Source organism: Neoarius graeffei, chromosome 26, assembly GCF_027579695.1.
Source record: "Neoarius graeffei isolate fNeoGra1 chromosome 26, fNeoGra1.pri, whole genome shotgun sequence".
In the NCBI taxonomy this organism is placed as follows: Eukaryota; Metazoa; Chordata; class Actinopteri; order Siluriformes; family Ariidae; genus Neoarius; species Neoarius graeffei.
In genome coordinates, this window is record NC_083594.1 from 19,012,239 (window position 1) to 19,027,315 (window position 15,077).

General features: G+C 44.2%; 1 pseudogene; it reads left to right on the forward strand.

The window, feature by feature from the left end:
* Nucleotides 1-12,722: 12,722 nt before the first annotated feature.
* LOC132874012 (transcription factor HES-5-like) lies at nt 12,723-13,501 on the forward strand (annotated as a pseudogene).
* Nucleotides 13,502-15,077: the final 1,576 nt, after the last annotated feature.

Below are 15,077 nucleotides of genomic sequence, written 5' to 3' on the forward strand. Positions count from 1 at the left end.
CTCATCATCTCTAGCCGCTTTATCCTGTTCTACAGGGTCGCAGGCAAGCTGGAGCCTATCCCAGCTGACTACGGGCGAAAGGCGGGGTACACCCTGGACAAGTCGCCAGGTCTTCACAGGGCTGACATATAGACACAGACAACCATTCACACTCACGGTCAATTTAGAGTCACCAGTTAACCTAACCTGCATGTCTTTGGACTGTGGGGGAAACTGGAGCACCCGGAGGAAACCCACGCGGACACGGGGAGAACATGCAAACTCCGCACAGAAAGGCCCTCGCCGGCCACGGGGCTCGAACCCGGACCTTCTTGCTGTGAGGCAACAGCGCTAACCACTACACCACCGTGCCACCCGTTTTCAAGCTTCATCTAAAAAATAAATCTTGTAGTTCAGCAATTCCTGAAGTTAGACTATTATGTCTTTTAGGATACTGCAATATTTAAGTGTCTTTCATCACAGCTCAATCTTAGTCTTTCCTCAAAATGACAAACAGCCCCTGAGGTTCTTTTCTAAAAGTTAGTTAGATACCTTTATTGAAATAAAACAGGGTAGTCTAGGGTGACCAAACGTCCGGTTTTCCCCGGACATGTCCGTTTTTCACGTCCTGTCCGGGGCGTCCGGGTTTTTTTTTAGAAAGTGGGGAAATGTCCTGTTTTTTATTACCTTTCATTGGACCATTAAATTGACCGGCACTAGGGCACTGCGCACGGTGCTGCGTGTGACGTAATCCCTGAGCCGCTTCAGTGCGATCAGCTTTTTATAATCAGAAGACAGCGTGGCTGTCAGTACGCCAGCAACATGCCGAAGCGCAAATGCACGTTTACAGACGACTTACAAAAGAAGTTCCCCGCTTTCAGACCGGGTCGAGACAAGTGGGAAGCTTTGTGCACAGTGTGCAAAGCAGGTACATATGTCTCGGTGTCCAGTGGAGGTGCCAGGGATTTAAAATTCCACCTGGACACCGAGAAACACAAAAAAGCTGTTCGAGGCGAGAGTACCTCAAAGTTGATAACAGAGTACTTTGTGAAACCAGGGAACGAGGATGCCGTGAATGCAGCGGAGGGTGCCTGGTCATTTCACACAGTGAAACATCATAACAGTTATCGGTCTATGGACTGCACGAGTTCATTGTTGAAAAAGACCCTCCCCGATTCTGACACGGCCAAAAAGTTCAGTTGTGCCCGTACTAAGACGGAGGCAATTGTTAACGGTGTTCTGGCACCTCACTCTGTCGAATTGGCGCACGAAGTGCTCAAAGATATCCCATTCTGTGGTGTTAGTACTGACGGGAGTAATCACGGTGCAGTAAAAATCTTCCCCATAATTATCCAATACTTTGATTGGAAGGAGGGTGGTGTGCAGACCAAATTAATTGAAGTGAAAGATACACCAAATGAGACAGCAACCACCATCGCAAACTACCTAATGGAAACATTGGCAAAGAACAATTTGTCTTCCAAATGCATCGCATTTACTGGGGACAATTGTAACACTAATTTTGGTGGAACCCGGCGTGACGAAGGGGGAAACAATGTATTTGCGAATTTGAAAAGATTGCTGCAAAACAAAACACTGATTGGCGTGGGTTGCCCAGCACATATACTGAACAATTGTGTCCATCACGGGGCAGACACACTTGATGTGGACCTTGAAAATATCATTTTTAAAATATACCAGTACTTCCACATTTACACCGTGCGTACTGAGTCCCTCAAAGAGTACTGTGATTTTGCTGACATTGAGTACAGGAGGATGCTTTCACACAGCAAGACAAGGTGGCTCTCTCTGTTCCCAGGCACAGAGAGGATGCTACAGATGTTCCCTGCTTTAAAAGCATTCTTTATGTCTCAGCAAAAGCCACCCATGGTGATCAAGGCGTTTTTTGAAAACCCATTTAGTGAGATATACTTGTGGCACATGCACTCACTCATGTCCATCTTCCACAATCACATTCAAGAAATGGAAAGGGAGAATAACTCCATCATGGAGGTTAAGAAAATATTGAGCACCATCCACAACATTCTTCTTGAACGGAAGAACAACAATTTCATGTCCCTCAAAGTTAAGGGACTGCTGGCCGAAAATCGCAGAGATGGACTTGAAGGGGGCTGTGACAAGTTCATGGCTGATGCGCTCGGCATGTACAGTTCATGTTTAGAGTATCTGGAGAAGTGGATGACTCCCATGGAAGAGTTCTCACCATTCATGTGGATGGACATGAGTGAGCCACCAAAGTGGAATGATGTGGAGGCCTGCATCAAGTACCTTGGAGAGAAGGGGGTGCCAATTGATGATGTTAAATGTTTTGACCAGGTTGCCAATCTGAAGAAATTCATTGAAAGCTGCAGTGACGATGAGTTCATGGGCCTGCAGGTGCACCAGAAGTGGACCAAATACTTTGAGAAGGCCAAAAATACTGCATGCTACTCAGAACTGCTGAAGATTGCACAGTTTGTCTTTGCACTTCCTTCTCACAATGCAAATGTGGAGAGAGTTTTTTCACTGATGCAGAGCCAGTGGACAAAGGAGAGGAACCAGCTCTCTGTTGAATCATTGAAAGGGATTCTATTTGTGCAATACAATTTCAAAGATATGTCTTGCAAATACTATTTGTTGAGCAACAAAAAACTGCTGAGAAAGATCAGCTCTACAGCAAAATATCAATGGGCAAACAAGGAGGATGAGGAAGAAAAACCAGACAAAGAGGAAGAAAAACCAGACGAAGAGGAAGATGAGGATTAAGCAGGAAACTAAAGATAGACTATTGATATTTTTTGTTAGTTTTTTTACATTTTTGAGTTATTTTTAAAGTTAATATACAAGAGGTATTTTTGTTAATTAGCTAATTTGTTAATTTATCTTTTCCAATAGCCTACAGATCAGACATTATTTCTTTCATTACTGAAATTGAGGCTAACTGAGTATCAGTATGTTTGTTATTGGGAGTTGAGAGTTATTGTTAACTTTTATTGTTAATATGAGTGAATGTGGTTTAGATGAGACATTATTTCTTTCATTGTGTCATTCATTCATTACAGAAATTGTAAAGCATTTTTGAATAAATACATTTTAAATATCATTTGTTATTGGAGTTATTGTTGACTTTTATGAAAAGCATTTTTAATAAACCAACTTTAAATATCATTTTATTTGTATGTTTCTTAAGTGAGTGCATGTGCCATAAGTATATCTCACTAAATGGGTTTTCAAAAAACACCTTGATCACCATGGGTGGCTTTTGCTGAGACATAAAGAATGCTTTTAAAGCAGGGAACATCTGTAGCATCCTCTCTGTGCCTGGGAACAGAGAGAGCCACCTTGTCTTGCTGTGTGAAAGCATCCTCCTGTACTCTGTGTCAACAAAATCACAGTACTCTTTGAGGGACTCAGTACGCACGGTGTAAATGTGGAAGTACTGGTATATTTTAAAAATGATATTTTCAAGGTCCACATCAAGTGTGTCTGCCCCGTGATGGACACAATTGTTCAGTATGTGTACTGGGCAACCCGCACCAATGAGTGTTTTGTTCTGCATTTGGAAGACAAATAGTTTTTTACCAATGTTTCCATTAGGTAGTTTGCGATGGTGGTTGCTGTCTCATTTGGTGTATCTTTCACCTCAATTAATTTGGTCTGCACACCACCCTTCTTCTTCCAATCAAAGTGATTACTCTAGTCAGTACTAACACCACAGAATGGGACACCTTAACAGAGTGAGGTAAGTTTGTAGTTTGATATTGTTACTAACACTACTACTACCCCCCCCCGCACTAAGGTGTCCTCATCTCATCTCATCTCATCTCATCTCATCTCATTATCTCTAGCCGCTTTATCCTGTTCTACAGGGTCGCAGGCAAGCTGGAGCCTATCCCAGCTGACTATGGGCGAAAGGCGGGGTACACCCTGGACAAGTCGCCAGGTCATCACAGGGCTGACACATAGACACAGACAACCATTCACACTCACATTCACACCTACGCTCAATTTAGAGTCACCAGTTAACCTAACCTGCATGTCTTTGGACTGTGGGGGAAACCGGAGCACCCGGAGGAAACCCACGCGGACACGGGGAGAACATGCAAACTCCGCACAGAAAGGCCCTCGTCGGACACGGGGCTCGAACCCGGACCTTCTTGCTGTGAGGCGACAGCGCTAACCACTACACCACTGTGCTGCCCACTAAGGTGTCCTGGTTTTCCCAAATCAAAATATGGTCACCCTAGGGTAGTCCAAACAGTGGTTATACACCTGTGCTATCAAAAGGAGCCCTGTTACACATATACAACACACAATAAATAAAAACTAAAACAGAAACTAGAGTGACAGCTACAATTATCGACAGTCCATAATTATCGACACCTTTTCAGATTTACCAATAAAAAACAATTTTACAAAGGTGAGTTCAGTTACAACATTAATTATTGGTTAATTAATCAACCAGAAGACCCCCTCGCCCTTTGATCTTGTTGTCTGATGACACAGCTCGTTACCTGAGATGGAATTTTTTTTTAGCACGATCAGCAAGTTAAGGAAAACCCGGATATTATCATCGCAGGTAAGCATGGTGGAAAGATCATGGACATGTTTTTACTTATCAAATTCACCGATATTTCATGATCTCCTTGTCAAAACCTACTTTGTTTCTTACTCTTTCATTTGACAGTCATTGTTTTGTATCTAAATGCGCGTTTTAGAAGTCACGTGATGTTTTGATAATAGTGATCACTTTCCCCGGTGTCCACCATTATCAACACCCTGTGTAATTAAGTGACATTTACAACTGTTATGGATCGATCTTTGTGTAACATTGTTGAAATAGATGAAGTACTTTAAAAAAGTAAAAGTGCTGTGATTTATAATAAATTTTTTTTCTGATTCATAACAGAATGGAATGTTTCTAGAGTATTTGGAATCCTATTGCAATAAATAGAATTAGACCAAAATTAAATTCCTAGCATATAAAAAAGTACAGGGTGGCTCGGTGGTGTAGTGGTTAGTGCTGTCGCTTCATAGCAAGAAGGTCCGGCATGCAGGTTAGGTTAACTGGTGACTCTAAATTGACCGTAGGTGTGAGTGTGAATGGTTGTCTGGGTGTCAGCCCTGTGATTACCTGGCGACTTGTCCAGGGTGTAACCCGCCTTTCGCCTGTAGTCAGCTGGGATAGGCTCCAGCTTGCCTGCGACCCTGTAGAACAGGATAAAGCGGCTGGAGATAATGAGATAAAAAAGTACATGCTTGATATATTTAGGTTTTTCTATTCCATTCAGATTTTTTTTTGCAGTTTGTTGTAAATATGTACCAAATATTACAATATCAGTAGACATTTTATATTTTTAGATGTAAATTTAAAATCTCAATAAAAAAATCGACCTTTGACCTGGATTTTCATGTAGTTACAATATCAATTGCTTGTTGACATTTATTGGTAAAATACAAAACTAGAAATTAATACAAACAACAACGAATGATTAACAAAATGTGATCTATGAAAATACTTAGAAAGTGAGTAGAAAGTGGAACAAAAAGATTTTCTGACACAGGTTAAACATTATCAGTTCATTTGTTGACAAACATTTGAATTATTTCCTCATTTAAGTAAACACCGACATCGATATATTTATATAAATGATAGTTTGTACTAAATATAAGTCTATGTAATTTTAAAAAAATAATGAAAACTATGTTTTGTTAACGTAATACCATATATCAATTAATTTTTTTTATAAATCATCATCTGGGTGTCGATAATTGTGGAACGGTGTCGATAACTGTGGACAAAGGTGCCAATAATTGTCACATGTGTCACGTGATCTGATACACTAAGTAATTGGGAATCAACTCATTTTTTTTCCAGTGGAAGTTTGAGTAACTATTTCTGCACAATTTATGTATTGAAAGTCTTTTCTACTTTTGCAATGGCCAAAAGATTGTTAAGGTGTCGTTAATTGTAGCCGCTGTTCTAGTTATGAACGATATCAAATTACAATATCCACAATATGTACATATTCAATATATTCAAATTAGTTACAAAAAAACTACACAAATAAAATATATTAGTGTATAAAATGCAAACTATAAACTACAAACTACAACCCTGATTCCAATGCAATAATTTACAAATCTCAAAAACTGTATTCACAATAGAACATAGACAATATATCAAATGTCGAAAGTGAGACATTTTGAAATTTCATGCCAAATATTGGCTCATTTGAAATTTCATGACAGCAACACATTTCAAAAAAGTTGGGACAGGGGCAATAAGAGGCTGGAAAAGTTAAAGGTACAAAAAAGGAACAGCTGGAGGACCAAATTGCAACTCATTAGGTCAATTGGCAATAGGTCATTAACATGACTGGGTATAAAAAGAGCATCTTGGAGTGGCAGCGGCTCTCAGAAGTAAAGATGGGAAGAGGATCACCTCGTCTCGTCTCGTCTCGTCTTCTTCCGCTTATCCAGGACCGGGTCGCGGAGGCAGCAGTCTAAGCATGGAAGCCCAAACTTCCCTTTCCCCAGACACCTTGGCCAGCTCCTCGGGAAGAACACCGAGGCGTTCCCAGGCCAGCCGAGAGACATAGTCCCTCCAGCGTGTCCTGGGTCTTCCCCGGGGCCTCCTCCCAGGGGGACATGCCTGGAACACCTCCCCAGGGAGGCGTCCAGGAGGCATCCGAAAAAGATGCCCGAGCCACCTCAGCTGGTTCCTCTGGATGTGGAGGAGCAGCGGCTCTACTCCGAGCTCCTCCCGAGTGACTGTGCTTCTCACCCTATCTCTAAGGGAGCGCCCAGCCACCCTGCGAAGGAAACTCATTTCAGCCGCTTGTATCCGCGATCTTGTTCTTTCTGTCATTACCCAAAGCTCATGACCATAGGTGAGAGTCGGAACGTAGATCGACCGGTAAATTGAGAGCTTCGCCTTTTGGCTCAGCTCCTTCTTCACCACGACGGACCGGTAAAGCGACCGCATCACTGCGGAGGCTGCACCGATCCGCCTGTCGATCTCACGCTCCATCCTTCCCTCACTCGTGAACAAGATCCCGAGATACTTAAACTCCTCCACTTGAGGCAGGACTTCTCCACCAACCTGGAGAGGGCAAGCCACCCTTTTCCGGTCGAGAACCATGGCCTCGGACTTGGAGGTGCTGATTCTCATCCCAGCCGCTTCACACTCGACTGCAAACCGCCCCAGTGCATGCTGAAGGTCCTGGTTTGAAGAAGCCAACAGGACAACATCATCCACAAAAAGCAGAGATGAAATCCTGTGGTTCCCAAACAGGATTCCTTCCGGCCCCTGGCTGCGCCTAGAAATTCTGTCCATAAAAATTATGAACAGAACCGGTGACAAAGGGCAGCCCTGACGGAGTCCAACATGCACTGGGAACAGGTCTGACTTACTGCCGGCAATGCGAACCAGACTCCTGCTCCGTTCGTACAGGGACCGGACAGCCCTTAGCAAAGAGCCCCGAACCCCATACTCCCGAAGCACCCCCCACAGAATACCACGGGGGACACGGTCGAATGCCTTCTCCAGATCCACAAAGCACATGTGGACTGGTTGGGCAAACTCCCATGAACCCTCGAGCACCCTATGAAGGGTATAGAGCTGGTCCAGTGTTCCGCGACCAGGACGAAAACCGCATTGTTCCTCCTGGATCCGAGGTTTGACTATTGGTCGAATTCTCCTCTCCAGTACCCTGGAGTAAACTTTCCCTGGGAGGCTGAGAAGTGTGATTCCCCTATAATTGGAGCACACTCTCCGGTCCCCTTTCTTAAAAAGAGGGACCACCACCCCAGTCTGCCACTCCAGAGGCACTGTCCCCGACCGCCACGCGATGTTGCAGAGGCGTGTCAACCAAGACAGCCCCACAACATCCAGAGACTTGAGATACTCAGGGCGGATCTCATCCACCCCCGGTGCCTTGCCACCGAGGAGCTTGCAAACCACCTCAGTGACTTCGGCTTGGGTAATGGACGAGTCCACCTCTGAGTCATCAGCCTCAGTCTCCTCAGTGGAAGACATGATGGTGGGATTGAGGAGATCCTCAAAGTATTCCTTCCACCGCCCGACAATGTCCCCAGTCGAGGTCAACAGCTCCCCACCCGCACTGTAAACAGTGTTGGCAGAGTACTGCTTCCCCCTCCTGAGGCGCCGGACGGTTTGCCAGAATTTCTTCGAGGCCGACCGATAGTCCTTCTCCATGGCCTCCCCGAACTCCTCCCAGTTCCGAGTTTTTGCCTCCGCAACTGCCCGAGCTGCAGCACGCCTGGCCTGCCGATACCCGTCGGCTGCCTCAGGAGTCCCGGAGGTCAACATGGCCCGATACGACTCCTTCTTCAGCTTGACGGCATCCCTTACTTCCGGTGTCCACCACCGGGTTCGGGGATTGCCGCCACGACAGGCACCGGAGACCTTGCGGCCACAGCTCCGAACAGCTGCGTCCACAATGGAGGTAGAGAACATGGTCCACTCAGACTCAATGTCCCCCGCCTCCCTCGGAAGCTGGGAAAAGCTCTCCCGGAGGTGGGAGTTAAAGACCTCCCCAACAGAGTGCTCGGCCAGACGTTCCCAGCAGACCCTCACCATACGTTTGGGCCTGCCAGGTCTGTCCAGCTTCCTCCTCCACCAGCGGATCCAACTCACCACCAGGTGGTGATCAGTTGACAACTCAGCCCCTCTCTTCACCCGAGTGTCCAAGACATAGGGTCGGAGATCAGATGACACGACTACAAAGTCGATCATCGACCTCCGACCTAAGGTGTCCTGGTGCCACGTGCACTTATGGACACCCCTATGCTCGAACATGGTGTTCGTTATGGACAAACTGTGACTAGCACAGAAGTCCAATAACAAAACACCACTCGGGTTCAGATCGGGGAGGCCGTTCCTCCCAAGCACGCCCCTCCAGGTGTCACTGTCATCGCCCACGTGAGCATTGAAGTTCCCCAGTAGCACAATGGAGTCCCCAGTCTGAGCACCCCTCAGTACCTCTCCCAGGGACTCCAAGAAGGCCGGATACTCTATACTGCTATTTGGCCCGTAGGCACAAACAACAGCAAGAGCCCTCTCCCCAATCCGAAGGCGCAGAGAGGCGACCCTCTCGTTCACTGGGGTAAACTCCAACACATGGCGGCTGAGCTGGGGAGCTATAAGGAAGCCCACACCAGCCCGCCGCCGCTCACCACGGGCGACTCCAGAGAAGTGGAAAGTCCAGCCCCTCTCGAGGAGCTGGGTTCCAGAGCCCAAGCTGTGCGTGGAGGTGAGCCCAACTATCTCTAGCCGGTACCTCTCAACCTCCCGCACAAGCTCAGGCTCCTTCCCCCCCAGCGAAGTGACATTCCATGTCCCAACAACCAGCCGCTGTGTTCAGGGATCAGGTCGTCGAGGCCCCTGCCTTCGACTGCCACCCAATCCACACTGCACCAAACCCCTACTGGAAGAGGATCACCAATCCCCCTAATTCTGTGCCGACAAATAGTGTAGCAATATCAGAAAGGAGTTCGACAGTGTAAAATTGCAAAGAGTTTGAACATATCATCATCTACAGTGCATAATATCATCAAAAGATTCAGAGAATCTAGAAGAATCTCTGTGCGTAAGGGTCAAGGCCGGAAAACCATACTGGGTGCCCGTGATCTTCGGGCCCTTAGATGGCACTGCATCACATACAGGCATGCTTCTGTATTGGAAACCTCAAAATGGGCTCAGGAATATTTCCAGAGAACATTATCTGTGAACACAATTCACTGTGCCATCCGCTGTTGCCAGCTAAAACTCTATAGTTCAAAGAAGAAGCCGTATCTAAACACAATCCAGAAGCGCAGACGTCTTCTCTGGGCCAAGGCTCATTTAAAATGGACTGTGGCAAAGTGGAAAACTGTTCTGTGGTCAGACGAATCAAAATTTGAAGTTCTTTATGGAAATCAGGGACACCGTGTCATTCGGACTAAAGAGGAGAAGGACGACCCAAGTTGTTATCAGCACTCAGTTCAGAAGCCTGCATCTCTGATGGTATGGGGTTGCATTAGTGTGTGTGGCATGGGCAGTTTACACATCTGGAAAGACACCATCAATGCTGAAAGGTATATCCAGGTTCTAGAGCAACATATGCTCCCGTCCAGACGACGTCTCTTTCAGGGAAGACCTTGCATTTTCCAACATGACAATGCCAAACCACATACTGCATCAATTACAGCATCATGGCTGCGTAGAAGAAGGGTTCGGGTACTGAACTGGGCAGCCTGCAGTTCAGATCTTTCACCCATAGAAAACATTTGGCGCATCATAAAACGGAATATATGACAAAAAAGACCTAAGACAGTTGAGCAACTAGAATCCTACATTAGACAAGAATGGGTTAACATTCCTATCCCTAAACTTGAGCAACTTGTCTCCTCAGTCCCCAGACGTTTACAGACTGTTGTAAAGAGAAAAGGGGATGTCTCACAGTGGTAAACATGGCCTTGTCCCAACTTTTTTGAGATGTGTTGTTGTCATGAAATTTAAAATCACCTAATTTTTCTTTTTAAATGATACATTTTCTCAGTTTAAACATTTGATATGTTATCTATGTTCTATTCTGAATAAAATATGGAATTCTGTAACTTCCACGTCATTGCATTCCGTTTTTATTTACAATTTGTACTTTGTCCCAACTTTTTTGGAATCGAGGTTGTATAAACTTACTCTATTAAAAACAATACATCCATGATAATAAAAGGATTTCTTGGCCAGCTCAGTTCTTACCCTTGGTAAATGTAACATATTGCTTTGGGCAACTCCCATTAATACATTTCTTAACAAGTTTGAATACATGATCATCCCGCCTACTTTGTAGAGTAGGCCACTTATCTACATCTAAGGCTCTATCACTCTCGCCTATTCCAGTAACTGTCCTTGCAGCACACTGCTGGAGTCTCTCGAAAGACTTAGCATTTCCTATACCACAGCATCTCATGCAGTGTCACAGTATTCAAGAACAGGACGAATAAAGGATATAAATAATATTCACACAATCTCATCTCATTATCTCTAGCTGCTTTATCCTGTTCTACAGGGTCGCAGGCAAGCTGGAGCCTATCCCAGCTGACTACGGGCAAAAGGCGGGGTACACCCTGGACAAGTCGCCAGGTCATCACAGGGCTGACACATAGACACAGACAACCATTCACACTCACATTCACACCTACGGTCAATTTAGAGTCACCAGTTAACCTAACCTGCATGTCTTTGGACTGTGGGGGAAACCGGAGCACACCCACGCGGACACGGGGAGAACATGCAAACTCCGCACAGAAAGGCCCTCGCTGGCCCTGGGGCTCGAACCCGGACCTTCTTGCTATGAGGTGACAGCGCTAACCACTACACCACTGTGCCGCCATTCGCACAATGCAATGTTAAATTATTCCTAATGCACCCTAGCATACCTAACCTTTTGCCAGCTCTAGATATCATATACTGGATATGGCAATTCCATGAAAGGCATTCATCAAGAATGATTCCAAGATACTTAAATTCAGACGCATGCTTAAAAGGATACTTTAGCATGTGAATCAGCACACTTCTATTGTTTCTGATCCAGTCGTTGAAAACTTTGGGAAAGCTCAAGAAGGAAGAGTCACAGTCTAACCAACTGAAACTCCACCAGCTGCAGGGATATTCTGAGTACACACAGGAGAGTAGACACACTTATGGATATGAAGGTGAAGTTTAACACACAGTTTTGTCGACACAATTAACATAATCATGGTATTGGCATCTGCATCAGTAAGATGTAAATGCAGTGACACATGGGAATAGAATTATACACACTTATAGCTACTGTGAATAATGATGCAGTCACAAGGGAAACAGTGTTTTAGAAATTATGACGAATATCAAGTCAAGTCAAAGTCCCTCTCATGCCAGAATCTGGTCTTCCCAGGCAGTCTCCTGTCCCAGTACTAACCAGCTCTTTGAGGCGTATGGGTGCGATAGCCGTCAGCCTCTCACCTATACAGCTAGGGTTACAGTGGGGGGCCAGTCCTCTGGTAACCGTGAGAGTTTGACTTCCCCACTCGCATCTGTATTGCAGCATGCCTTGCCAGACGGTAGTAGGTATCATTTTTATTATGGTCTTTGGTATGACCCAACCGCGAGTAGAAATCTCCCAATCGAGAGGCAGACACACTAACCACTAGGCCAACTCGTGGTTATGACAAATATGATGGTTGACTATTTGTTCATAAATCACCTAAAGATGATGTGTCAGAAAGTAGTGAAAAAAACTTCATTAATACAGTTGCTGATTGTATTGGTGGATCATCTTGACCCAGAATATAGACTTTTTTATTAATAAATAGCACATTTACAGAATTTAGCAGACACTCTTATCCACAGCGACATACAACATACCTAGAGCAGCCTGCAGAGCAGTTTGGGATAGTTGCATTGCTCAAGGGTACTTCGGCCATTCCTGCTGGTGCAGGGAATTGAACCAGTGACCTTTTGGTCCCAAAAGTGCTTCTCTAACCATTAGGCTATGGCTTCCCCCAGCACAGTTGTTGAATTCCAGTAGCTCTGGCTTCACACATGTGTAGCAGTGATGATGAGTATGTGTTCTGCCAGTGACATTGATCAGGCAGCAGATCTGCTCTCTTTACAGGGTCACCACTTTCCCAGATACACACAGTGTTCAGTGAGTTCATCTCCATCACCCCACCCCTCCTCCTGCTCCCCTGAGACATGGACATTGTCCTCTGCTAGAACACTGAGCATGTGGCAGCCCTACATTCCTCATTGTGTGTCCAAGCTCTCCCATTGGCTCCAAACTGTGAGAAACTCCAACAAGCCCAAGACCCACACATTCATTGGGAGTATAGAGGAGATGCAGCCAGTATAAATCACACTCACTCTACACAGAGAGATCTACCATAGCACCAACCATCACTTCAGTAGTGACCATCTCAAACAATCACCTCCCTCTGAACAACAAGGTCAATTAAGAACCTGCTTCCTTTCAGTGTTTATAATTACCTGCTTTATACTCAATAGCTCTTTATAGTTCAAGACAACTAAATGTTCTTTCTTTGTTATTTGCAGTCGAGGAAGCCAATGATGGAGAAGATGCGCAGAGATTGTATCAACAGAGGCATTGAGCAGCTGAAGTCTCTTCTTTCCCCAGAGTTCCTCAACCAGCAGCCTGACTCCAAGCTGGAGAAAGCAGATATCCTGGAGATGACAGTCAACTTCCTGAGACAGCAGCAGCAGTCTGCATTCTCCTCCAGCTCAGCAGCTGTCAATCAAGGCTTCCCCAGAAGTGTCCATGAGGTTGTCCACTTCCTGTCCAAAGAAGAGGTGAAGACACAGAGCCAGAGAAAACTGCAGAACCACTTCCAGAATCTGCAGCCATCTCCAGATGAGAGCAGGAGGGAAAGCGTTCTGCTTCAGCTGAACTCGACAGAGCATCAGATCATCAGCGAAGAGAAGAATTCAGTGAAGAGTGCCCTCTGGAGGCCCTGGTAAAGAGAAACTCAAGACTCCAAGCAGGGAAAACAAGTTTATGTGGATGTTAATTCTTTAAGTTTCAACTTCTGTGTGAACAGGATTATAACTGAGTTAGTAAAACTTAACATATTATTATTATTATTATTATTATTATTATTATTATTATTATTGTCTTATGGCAATAGACCTATATCTTTCTACTTTGAGAAAGATTTTGAAGTGAAAATGCTGATAGGATCCAGTTAGGAGCGACATCAATATCTGCAGTTAGATCTCTTCAGTGCATGTTTATATCATTATAAATAACATTGATGAATTGTTTTCAATTTATGAAACAGCCTTTACATCACTATTTCCATTTTTGAAAAAAAAACATTGTATGTATTATTCTATATTACAGCTCATGTTTGTGTTATCTTTTTGATTTTATAAAACTGATGATATTTGATCACAATTTTGGGAATTGGTCACCAGTTATACTGTGAAATACACAGACTATGTACAGTCTGGTTCAATACACCATCTTTACAAAGTGAACTAATATATAAGCGTTAAATTCCCTCAGTAAAGGTGATCACATTCTGATTAATACAGAATTATTACGTTTTAAATGGGATTTTAGTGATCAATTACCCATATTTCTCATTTTATTTGAGAAGTTTTACATATTTTTTTTTTTTACCTTAGCCAAGGTTTATTTTCTACCTATTGTTTGCCCTTGACAGTATCTGTGTTTAATTCCCATTTATTTCTTTTGAGAAATATGATCTTTATATTTAACAGATTTTATCTGTTGGAAATGTTTCGTGTGTCTTTTGCAAACTTTACTGGTGAAAGAGGCTTAAGGTAATGAATAACAATCTGATGAGGGGGATATACACTCAACATATAATAATCAAGATGATATAAGGGGTTACCTAAGGACACTAAAGCACACATATGCACACACGTATACACACATAAAGGCATAATGTTGATTTTGAATTGGAGGCCTTTAGAGTTTATAATAATCTCCCTCCCTCCTTTTCTGTTTCTTCTGGTTTACTATATCTAAGGGCACAGGTTTTTTTTTAATCACGTCTTTAATATGGGGGTGATTTTAATTTGGTGTTGGATCCTTATTTGGGAAGGTCCTCTACTCTGAGGCATGCAAACTTTTGAAAATATTAAATAAAAACTATTTAATTGATTACAAACTAATTAGCACAACTCTTCTATTTAATGGAAGAAAAGAAGAAAAGAAATATCACACAAAATTATTTTTCGCCCCACTGGAAGTGGTTAATAGCTGCATTTATTTACTTTATTTGTCACATGCACACTCAAGCACAATGAAATTCGTCCTCTGCATTTAACCCATCTGAAGCAGTGAACACACACACACACACACACACACATACCCAGAGCAGTGGGCAGCTATGCTACAGAGTCCGGGGAGCAGTTGGGGGTTAGGTGCCTTGCTCAAGGTACTTCAGCCCAAGGCTGCCCCATGTTAACCTAACCGCATGTCTTTGGACTGTGGGCAAAACCAGAGCACCCGGAGGAAACCCATGCAGACATGGGGAGAACATGCAAACTCCACACAGAAAGGCCC